Source organism: Acanthochromis polyacanthus, chromosome 6 (genome assembly GCF_021347895.1).
Source record: "Acanthochromis polyacanthus isolate Apoly-LR-REF ecotype Palm Island chromosome 6, KAUST_Apoly_ChrSc, whole genome shotgun sequence".
Taxonomy (NCBI): Eukaryota; Metazoa; Chordata; class Actinopteri; family Pomacentridae; genus Acanthochromis; species Acanthochromis polyacanthus.
Genome location: NC_067118.1, coordinates 2,167,559 through 2,177,650, shown reverse-complemented (window position 1 = coordinate 2,177,650; position 10,092 = coordinate 2,167,559).

Here is a 10,092-nt window from a genome sequence, read left to right as displayed (position 1 = left end):
TAGCAAATGACGACACGCTGGCGTCTCCCATAGGCACTCTGCCTGTTTTACTTTTATTTGTCCACTTGATGGCGCAGTAGAGCAAAAGAAGCACCATGAAGCTTCGACCCATGAGTGAACCAACTGGATGGAAAGCCTCAGTGCTTCATGAAGCTTCATCTCGCCATCACTACTTGAAAGTGTCCGAGACACAACACCTGTGTTTTTGATAAATTCAATTTGTAACCACAAAAAGAGCCATACTTTTCCAATAATGTTATTCGATGTGTAAAAGACTGCTCTGGGTTAGACAAATATAATAACACTGTCATGCTCCGCCTGCTCCGGGGCGGTGTCACAATCAGTTCAACAATGAGCGGCTGCGCGGAGAGCACAGCTGGCTGGAATTGACAATCACTGCTGCATATAAGCCTGCCTCCTTGCACAAGCTCGCTGCCGGTTCATTGTTCCATGCTTCATCTGCCATGCCATGCCACGAAACTCGCTACAACCTGCACGCCGTTCTCCGTTTCCCTGCACACTGCTTCCTGGACTCTGTCTCCCTTTTTGGACTGCTTACCTGTTTCCCTGCCATTGCCACATTCTCTTCACCTTCTCCATTTGTTTTGCCCACCTCCGCCTTTGGACATTCAGTGAGTCTCCCTGCTCCCGTGATTTAGTTTAGTTTTATATTTAGTTTAGTTCGGTCTTCGGGTCCGCCCTTGGTTTAGTTCAGTTCTCCTTTCTGCTTTTCCCCTCCTGTTTCATTTATTAAGAGTTTTCTGTTTGTTTCCTTTGTTAATTCAATTAAATCATTATTAATTCACCTCCCATCTGTGCCTGCTGCTTGGGTTCTCCTCTGACTCGTGACAAATACATCGTCTGCAAACAATGAAATCTTTTGCTCTCTGCTGTTCATGGTAATGCCTGTGATATATTGATTTTGAGTAATCCAGTGACTTAATGGCTCAATAAATGGGGCAAAAAGCAGGGGGCTTACTGGCTACCCCTGTCTTGAGCCTCTCTCCAGGTTAAAGGGTTTTGATATTGCTCCATTTACTTTTATTCTAGCCGTTGGATTATGATATAATGCTTGACTTGTGCTGATCAATCTGTTATCAAACCCAAATGTAGCCAGAACTTTATATAAAAATGACCAACATACACAATCAAAGGCTTTTTCCGCGTCTAGCCCCACTAAGAGGGCAGGTATATTATTACTTAATATATGATTAATGACATGCAGTGTGCGGCGGGTATTATCATGGGTTTGACGCTGAAGTATAAATCCTGTTTGATCTAAGGTAATGATTTGTGGCAAGACAGTGTCTACTCTTTCGGTGATAATGTGAGTGAAAATTTTGTAGTTATGATTTAAAACACTTATGGGCCTGTAATTGCCACATTTGAGTTTATCTTTGCCCTCCTTTGGGATCAGAGATATTACTGCCTCACTCTAAGAGGGAGGGGTCTTGTTTTCTTTTAGTATCCAGTTAAAGGTTCACTGTAAAATTGGAATGAGAGATTCTTTTAACACTTTATAAAATTCTGAAGAAAACCCGTCAGGTCCAGCTTTATTTGATTTGAGATGATTTATTGCAGCCTCAATTCGTTTTTGAGATATCTCCCTTGAGAGATTTTTGCCTTGTTCTTGAGTTAGTTTTGGTAGTTGAATATTTGAGAGAAAATCTTCCATATTTAATAGGTCGCATGGTGGTTGTGAATACAATTTTTTTTTTAGAATACAATTCAAAACAAGTTTGAATCTCTTCTAACTTGTGCTCAATGGCTTTGGTCTGAGGATTTCTAATTTTATAAATTGAATTCTCTGCTTGTTTTTTAACCTATATGCCAACAGTTTAGCGACCTTTGCTCCTCCTTCGTAATAGGTCTGTTTAGTAAAGACTAATCTTTTCTGGATGTCATTTGTATAAATATTATCTATTTCATTTTTCTTCTTGGAAATAGGCTCCTTTATTTTAGGTAGTGTCTACGGATACGGGTCCGTACCCGTAGCCTGTGGCCTACGGATACGGCACTTTTCATTTGCCAGACAGATACGGACCCGTACGCGAGTCTCGCGAGTCAAGAAGCTGCTAACCACTGCAAACTGTTGAAAGGTAAGCAAAGGTTAAGGTTAGGGTTTGTGTTAGGGTCATGTTTAGGGTCGTACCGATGCTACGGGTCCGTACAGCTAGCGTCTGCCGGGAGTCACGTGACCAGATCTCGCGTATCTGATTGGCAAATGGCAAGTGCCGTATCCGTAGTCCACAGGCTACGGGTACGGGTCCGTACCTCTAGCAACAACCTTTATTTTATGATCCCATTTTTTTTATAGTCATTCTCTAATTGTTTTAATTCAGATTCTAGTAGTCTCTTCTGTCTTGACTTTTTTTAGACTGGAACTGTATGGAAATAATTTCCCTCTGATAACAGCTTTACATGTGTCCCAGAGTATTATAGGAGTTATCTCACCATTGTGATTTATAGCCATATATTCACTGACATCTGCTTTAACTTGTTCTTTCATTTGGCTCAACACAAAAGTGTTTAATCTCCACAAGGTGGATCTGCAATCAATATCCATATTCAATTTCATATATATTGGACTATGGTCAGATAAGTCCAGATTCCCGATACCACAATCAATTTTGTGTAAGTCTTTACTAAAAGTAAAAAAAGTAGTCAATTCTAGAAAAAGCTGCATGTGGATTAGAATAGTAAGTAAAGTCCTTGACTGCTGGATTTAGTTGTCTCCACAGGTCTATCAAACCTATATCACGCATTGCAGATTTAAATTTCTTTAATAGTTTTGGCTGAGATATCTTTGGATTGGAAGAACCAAGTTCAGGGTCTAATCTCAAATTAGAATCACCACCACAAATCAAAATACCCTGTGTTTCAGAAATGATCAAATAAAAAAAAGTTTGTAAAAGTTCCATTCAGAGTTAGGAGGAGCATATACATTTAACAATGTCACCAATGATCCTCCTAATTTACCCCTTAATAACACATATCTACCTCCCTTGTCTTTGTTTTCATAAAGTAACTCAAAGGTAATTTTACTGGAGATAAGTATGGAAACACCTCGCCTGTGACCTGCAGAATATGATAATGAAAACTGATATTTGTGTCACGGCCGAGTGGGATATGTGTGACTCAGATTAAAACCTTCTAAGTAGAATCAAATTGAAAGCTTGGATTACAAACAATTAAAACTGACAACGCCACCTAGTAATGGACTAGGACCCGTTTTAAAAGAGGTTCTTAACCCAGAGGTGAGCAGTGCATAACAACAGAGGATAAAACAATTTTTTCTCTATTCCAATAAATTTATTCATCTAAAAAAATACGCATTTAACAATAAACGATAAAAATTTTAGCAGACTAAAAGTTCTTAAAATGAAGTCACTAATAAATGGGTGACCACTGGACTCGTCATGCGGGGCCTCTTCTTCGATGAGGGTTCCGGGGAGCCTCTCCAGTCCTCAGGGGCCACGGCGCTGCGCCTCGCGATCACACAGGCTCTGGAGCCTGGGAGAGAGAGAGGATCTGCCAGTGGGGGAAGCAATAAAGGACTCACTGAACTTCTGGAGTGAGTTTGCTGCACTGAAAGTAAAGGGGCTGAATAATATTGCACACCCCACTTTTCAGGTTTTTATTTGTTAAAAAAGTATAAAATATCCAATAAATTTCATTCCACTTCACGATTGTGTCCCACTTGTTGTTGATTCTTGACAAAAAACTAAAATTTTATATCTTTATGTTTGAAGCCTCAAATGTGGCGAAAGGTTGAAAAGTTCAAGGGGGCCGAATACTTTCACAAGGCACTGTATATATAGATTAATTTTTACACACTGGTGACGTAGCAAAAAAATTCTTTTAAACTGTAAAGAATAATAAACAGAATTTATTTGCATTTTTTTAAGGTTTTTTTTGGACAAATGAAGGAATCTGTAAAATAAACGTTTTGAATGTTTCTGTATATTATATCAGAATTTGAGTCATTTTTACAGCACAAATAGTTGTGAACTTTTTTGTTATGCAGGACAATAAAGTGAATTATTTGCGTTTCAGATTCATGTTTAGACAAAGAAAAGCATCTTTTATGGTCTGTCATGTATTTTACAGACAAATGTTTGTCAGTTTTAGCCCAAATTCCAACTTTATTGTTCTGCCCTTTAATCTTGCTGAACAGCACCTCCTACTGGTCCCTTTCTATATCGCTGTCCGCAGTAGTATCTTCTCTTCAGTGCAGCCATGTGCATCAGAGCCATGTGCAGTTCTCCTTTTCTATTTCAAGTCTGAGCGATTATACGTCTGTAAGTAGCGATTCATTGTTTTATTACTGTTTATTGATGATACCTGTTGCAAATATGTGTTACTTTCTGTGGTAGAAATGCCAAATTCATTGCTAATCAGCTCTAGCTATGAAGCTTATTCTGTTAGCCTTTAGCATGACGTGCAGTTTACTGATTGTGAAGCTTGCTTATAGGGTTGTGAGCTAATACTGATTTAGTTCTCCTGTTCACTTACATTGTAATTTTGTGAATGTTTAGTAGCTAAATTCATGTTTGTGTCAATTCATATGTTTAAAAGCATTGTTAAAAAAGTAAACTATTTACAGTGGAAAATGTTATTCATTACACAGTGTAAATTTATTCTGTGTGTATTTCATGTCATTGCAGTTCTACAAAAAAGAAGGATATATTAAAAGAAGGAAAGGAAAAGAGAATCAAAAACACAAGACTTTGCCTTCAAACAAAACTCAGTCTCCTCCTGGTCCTTTTCCCACCTTCTGATGTTAACTGTCTGCCTTGCTTCGCAAAAGTGGCTTACGCATAGTGAGGGCAGAACAGTAGAAAGACGTCTACACGGCGGACTCATCATCTAGAAAACAGCTTACCTGTACACTGCATCCACTCTTCTTCTTCATTCATCACACTCATCAGTGCAAGCATGCAGCAGCAAAACACAGATGACATGCCAGAAGTACAGTCACGGCACTCAGGTTCCAGGGCTTCAAGATGTACGCGCATGTCATCAGCAAGCGCTGCTGCAGTCACAGCACGAGCAAAGGCGGAAGCAGCACGTGCACAAGCTGCTTATGCAGAAAGAGAAGCAATGTGTATGGTATAACAAGCACAACTACAGGCCAAGCTGCACGTGCTGAAACTGGAAAAAGATGCAGCAACAGCCTCAGCTAATGAAATGAAAGGATTTCAAAGCGAACTTGATCTCCAGTTCGAGCCACTCCCACCTGCACAAAGAACATCTGAATATGTACTACGGCACTCTCAAGACAATGAATCATCTGCGTTTACGGGGCCATTGACGCCGCCATTAAAGGTTGACCCTAACAACGCCCCAGCTATGCACCACACTGCAGAAGCCAGTAGCAACGTCCCAGCTATGTATCACACAGCAGGAGCCAGCAACGATGTCCCTGCTACTCACTACACTGCAGGAGCCAATAACAACGTCCCTGCTACTGACTACAGACCAGCTCCACACTACACTGCTAGCAAAAGCCGTGTTAAGTCAGACAACACTAAGCAGTGGACACCTCTCCGCGCTGAATACCATACATCACCCATGTCAGATGTCACAAAGTACCTGAAGCGTCAGGAGATGATCACCTCGGGCCTTCTCAAATTCGACGACCGCCCTGAAAATTATTGGGCATGGCGATCCTCTTTCCTTGCAGTCGTTAAAGAGTTGGAACTTAACGCAAGGGAGGAGTTTGATCTCCTGACAAAATGGCTCGGACCTCAGTCATCAGAGCTTGCTAAAAGGATGTGAGCGGCACATATCCACAATATACCTGCAGGTCTTGAGATGGTATGGCAGCGACTCGAAGACAGCTATGGATCACCAGAAGTCATTGAACACACTCTATTCAAGAGAATAGAAGACTTTCCTAAGATGTCTAACAGAGACAACCAGTTGTTACAGCAGCTTGGTGACCTCCTACTTGAAGTTGAGATGTCAAAGTCAGGAGGGCATCTACCTGGCCTGGCAGTCCTTGACACTCCACGTGGTGTCAATCCAATTGTCGAAAAGCTCCCATATAGCTTACAGGAGAAGTGGGTCAGTCAGGGGTCAAGGTTCAAAGAAGAGTACCGTGTACCGTTTCCTCCATTCAGCTTCTTCTCTCAGTTCATTCGCAACCAAGCTAAAACAAAAAATGATCCAAGTTTCATTTTCACAACCAACACACCAAGCCATGTTAAAGCTCCGAAATCCACCAAGATGCCTGTGTCAGTAAGAAAGACAGAGGTTGCTCCTGAAGCCGCAGCTACCTCTGCAAGTGCATCGGAAAAGAGGTTGGATGACCCAGGGAAGTTCTGCCCAGTGCATAACAAGCCGCACCCTCTGAAAAGGTGTCGTACATTCAGAGGTAAACCACTGGAAGAGCGCAGAACTTACCTTAGGGAGAAAAACATTTGCTTTAAGTGCTGTTCTTCAACAACACACACAGCAAAGGATTGCAAGGCTGTCATCAAATGCATTGAATGCACCAGCGACAGACACTTAGCAGCATTGCACCCAGGTCCGGCACCATGGAACTCTACTAGTTCAGTGACTGCACCGGAGCAAGGTGGGGAGCACAACCTTCCTGAGAACACAGAGGTTACCTCAAAATGCACTGAGGTCTGTTCAGGAGCGGCCAGTGGGAGGTCATGCTCAAAAATATGTCTAGTTACAGTGTATCCAGCTGGTCAGCCTGAACTAGCAGTCCCTATGTATGCTGTTTTAGATGACCAGAGTAACCGGTCCCTGGCACGACCAGATTTCTTTGAGCTCTTCAGTGTGAGAGGAGATGCAGTCCCTTACACATTGAAGACCTGCTCGGGCATCGTGGAGACAGCAGGAAGGAGAGCATCAGACTTCGTGGTCGAGTCTACAGATGGGCAAGTGCGACTCACTCTACCAACTCTCCTTGAGTGTGATATGCTTCCAGACGACCGGACTGAGATCCCCACTCCAGAAATAGCACATTATCATGAACATCTGAAGCCTGTGGTAGACAAAATACCACCACTCAACCCAAAAGCCCAGATCCTGATCCTCTTAGGGAGAGATATCCTAAGAGTCCACAAAGTGCGGCAGCAATACAACGGGAAGCACGATGAACCCTTTGCTCAGAAGCTTGACTTGGGATGGGTCATTGTGGGGGACTTTTGTCTGGGGAGCGCCCATAAGCCTCATAATGTGAACATTTTCAAGACAAATGTAATGCTGAATGGTCGTAGCTCAATTCTCAGTCCCTGTCCTAACAACTTCCATGTCAAAGAAAAAAATGTCATGCTAGCACGAATTTCATCTCTCCAGAGTGGCAAGGAGGCTTCAACTCTTGGGAGTACCATCTTCAATCGGACTCCAGACGATGACAAGACAGGCCAGTCTATTGAAGATCAAGCCTTCCTTGCTCTTATGGATCGAGAGGTTTTCATAGACGAGACAAATAGTTGGGTTGCACCACTACCCTTTCGCACCCAACGCCGCCGTCTCCCCAACAACTACACACAAGCCGTCAAACGACTCTCCTCCCTGCGGCACACTCTGGATAAAAGGCCAGTCATGAGACAGAACTTCATTGAGTTCATGAAAGACATCTTCAACAACGACCATGCAGAGCCAGCCCCTCCACTCGCAAGTGACGCAGAACGATGGTACTTACCTATATTTGGAATCTATCATCCTCAGAAGCCGGGGAAGATAAGGGTGGTCTTCGACTCAAGTGCAAAGCAGGATGGAATCTCCTTGAACGACATTCTGATGAGCGGGCCGGACCTAAACAACTCTCTGCTAGGAGTTCTGGTGCGCTTCCGAAGAGAACACATCGCAATTACGTCTGACATCCAGCAGATGTTCTATTGTTTCAAGGTTCGTGAAGACCATCGAGATTATCTGCGTTTTCTGTGGCACGAGGAGAACGACCTAGCCAAAGATGTCAGAGAGTTTAGGATGAAGGTGCATGTCTTTGGCAACAGCCCTTCTCCTGCTGTGGCTATGTATGGGCTAAGGCGAGCTGTCCAGCAGTGTGAGGATGAGTATGGCACAGACTGTCAGCAATTCGTGATGAGAAACTTTTACGTGGATGATGGCCTCACATCAGTCCCCACAGAAGCAGAAGCAATCGACCTGTTGACAAGAACAAGGGAAATGCTAGCAGTGTCCAATTTCCGCCTTCACAAAATCACTTCCAACAGAGCTGCAGTGATGGCAGCTTTTCCCGCAGAAGATCTCGCCAATGATCTAAAAGATCTTGACTTGGGAACCAAAGCTCTGCCACCACAACGCAGCCTTGGACTGGTGTGGAATCTTCAGACAGATTGCTTTACCTTTCAAGTGTCTAAGGAAAACAAACCATTCACCCGTAGGGGTATCCTGTCAACCGTCAACAGTCTGTTGATCCCCTTGGACTGGTTGCCCCCATCACCATGCAAGGTAAAGCCCTGGTCAGAGAAATATCGGGAGGGGAATTCGACTGGGACACCGCTCTTCCTCTAGAAAAGGAAATGCCCTGGGAAGCATGGAAGGAATCTCTTTCAGACCTTGAAGGGTTGAGCATCCCACGAACCTACTTCCCTGCGTCTCTTGCCTCAGCCCAACATCGGCAGTTGTGTGTCTTCTCTGACGCCTCACTTATGGCCATTGCTGCGGTCGCCTACCTTCGAGTCATTGATGAGAAAGGCCAGTGCCACGTGGGGTTTGTCATGGGAAAAGCCAAGCTGGCGCCTCGGCCAGCTCACACAGTTCCACATTTGGAACTGTGTGGTGCTGTTTTGGCAGTGGAGATGGCGGACTTGATCCTCAGTGAGATTGATGAGGTTGTACATGCGGTTGACTTCTACACGGACAGCAGGATTGTCCTTGGATACATTCATAACACCTCCAGGAGGTTCTACATGTATGTGTCTAACCGAGTCAACCGTATCCTCAAGTCTAGTCACCCAGAACAGTGGCACCACATTACAACTGAAAGTAATCCAGCTGATCACGCCACAAGACTTATGTCAGCAGCAACCCTAAAGAGCACCAACTGGTTCTCTGGCCCAGAGTTCCTAGGACAGTTGGAAAAAGAGAAACCCTCTCCAGAAGGAGCCTTTGTACTTGTTGAGCCAGACATGGATGACGAGATCCGGCCTGAGGTTGCAGTGTTCTCTACCAAAACTGCAAAGGGCCAACTTGGAGCAAGCCGTTTCGAACGGTTCTCAACCTGGAGGTCAATAGTACGGGCCATGGGAAGACTCATACACACTGTGCGAGCTGCGGCACAAACCTCTCAAGATCACGCTGTTGATGTACTTTGGCAAACAAAGACTGTGGTCATTCGGAGTGCTCAACAGGAAGCCTACAAAGAAGAGATCAGGTGCTTGGAGAAGGGCGGTAAACTCTCAAAACGAAGTCCTCTGAAGAAACTTAATCCCACCATTGACAAAGACGGTTTGCTGAGAATCGGAGGACATATCTCATCAGCTGATCTCCCTAACTATGAGAAGCATCCAGTGATCATTCCAAAAAACAGTCACATTGCAACTCTCTTGGTAAGGCATTATCATGAAGAGGTAGTTCACCAAGGGCACCATTTCACAGAGGGCGCCATCCGGGCTGCAGGGCTGTGGATTGTGTCAAGCAAGCATCTAGTTTCCAGAGTGATCCATAAATGCGTGACCTGCAGGAAGCTGAGGGGAAAGTTGATGGAGCAGAAAATGGCTGATCTACCTGCCGATAGGCTTGTCAAAGAGCCTCCTTTCACGCATGTAGGTCTGGATGCCTTCGGGCCCTGGTTGATCACCTCACGCCGAACTAGAGGAGGCCACGCTGAAAGCAAACGTTGGGCAGTTCTGTTTACGTGCATGAGTACTCGTGCTGTTCATATTGAGGTAATAGAGTCTATGTCCACGTCCTCATTCATCAATGCTTTGCGAAGATTCTTCGCTGTCCGTGGGCCTGCCAAGCAACTCCGCTCTGACTGCGGCACCAATTTTGTCGGAGCCTGCAAGGAGTTAGGGATTAACACGGAAGACTCTAAGCTCAAGAACTATCTTGCTCATCAAGGGTGCACCTGGACTTTCAACCTGCCCCACTCTTCCCACATGGGCG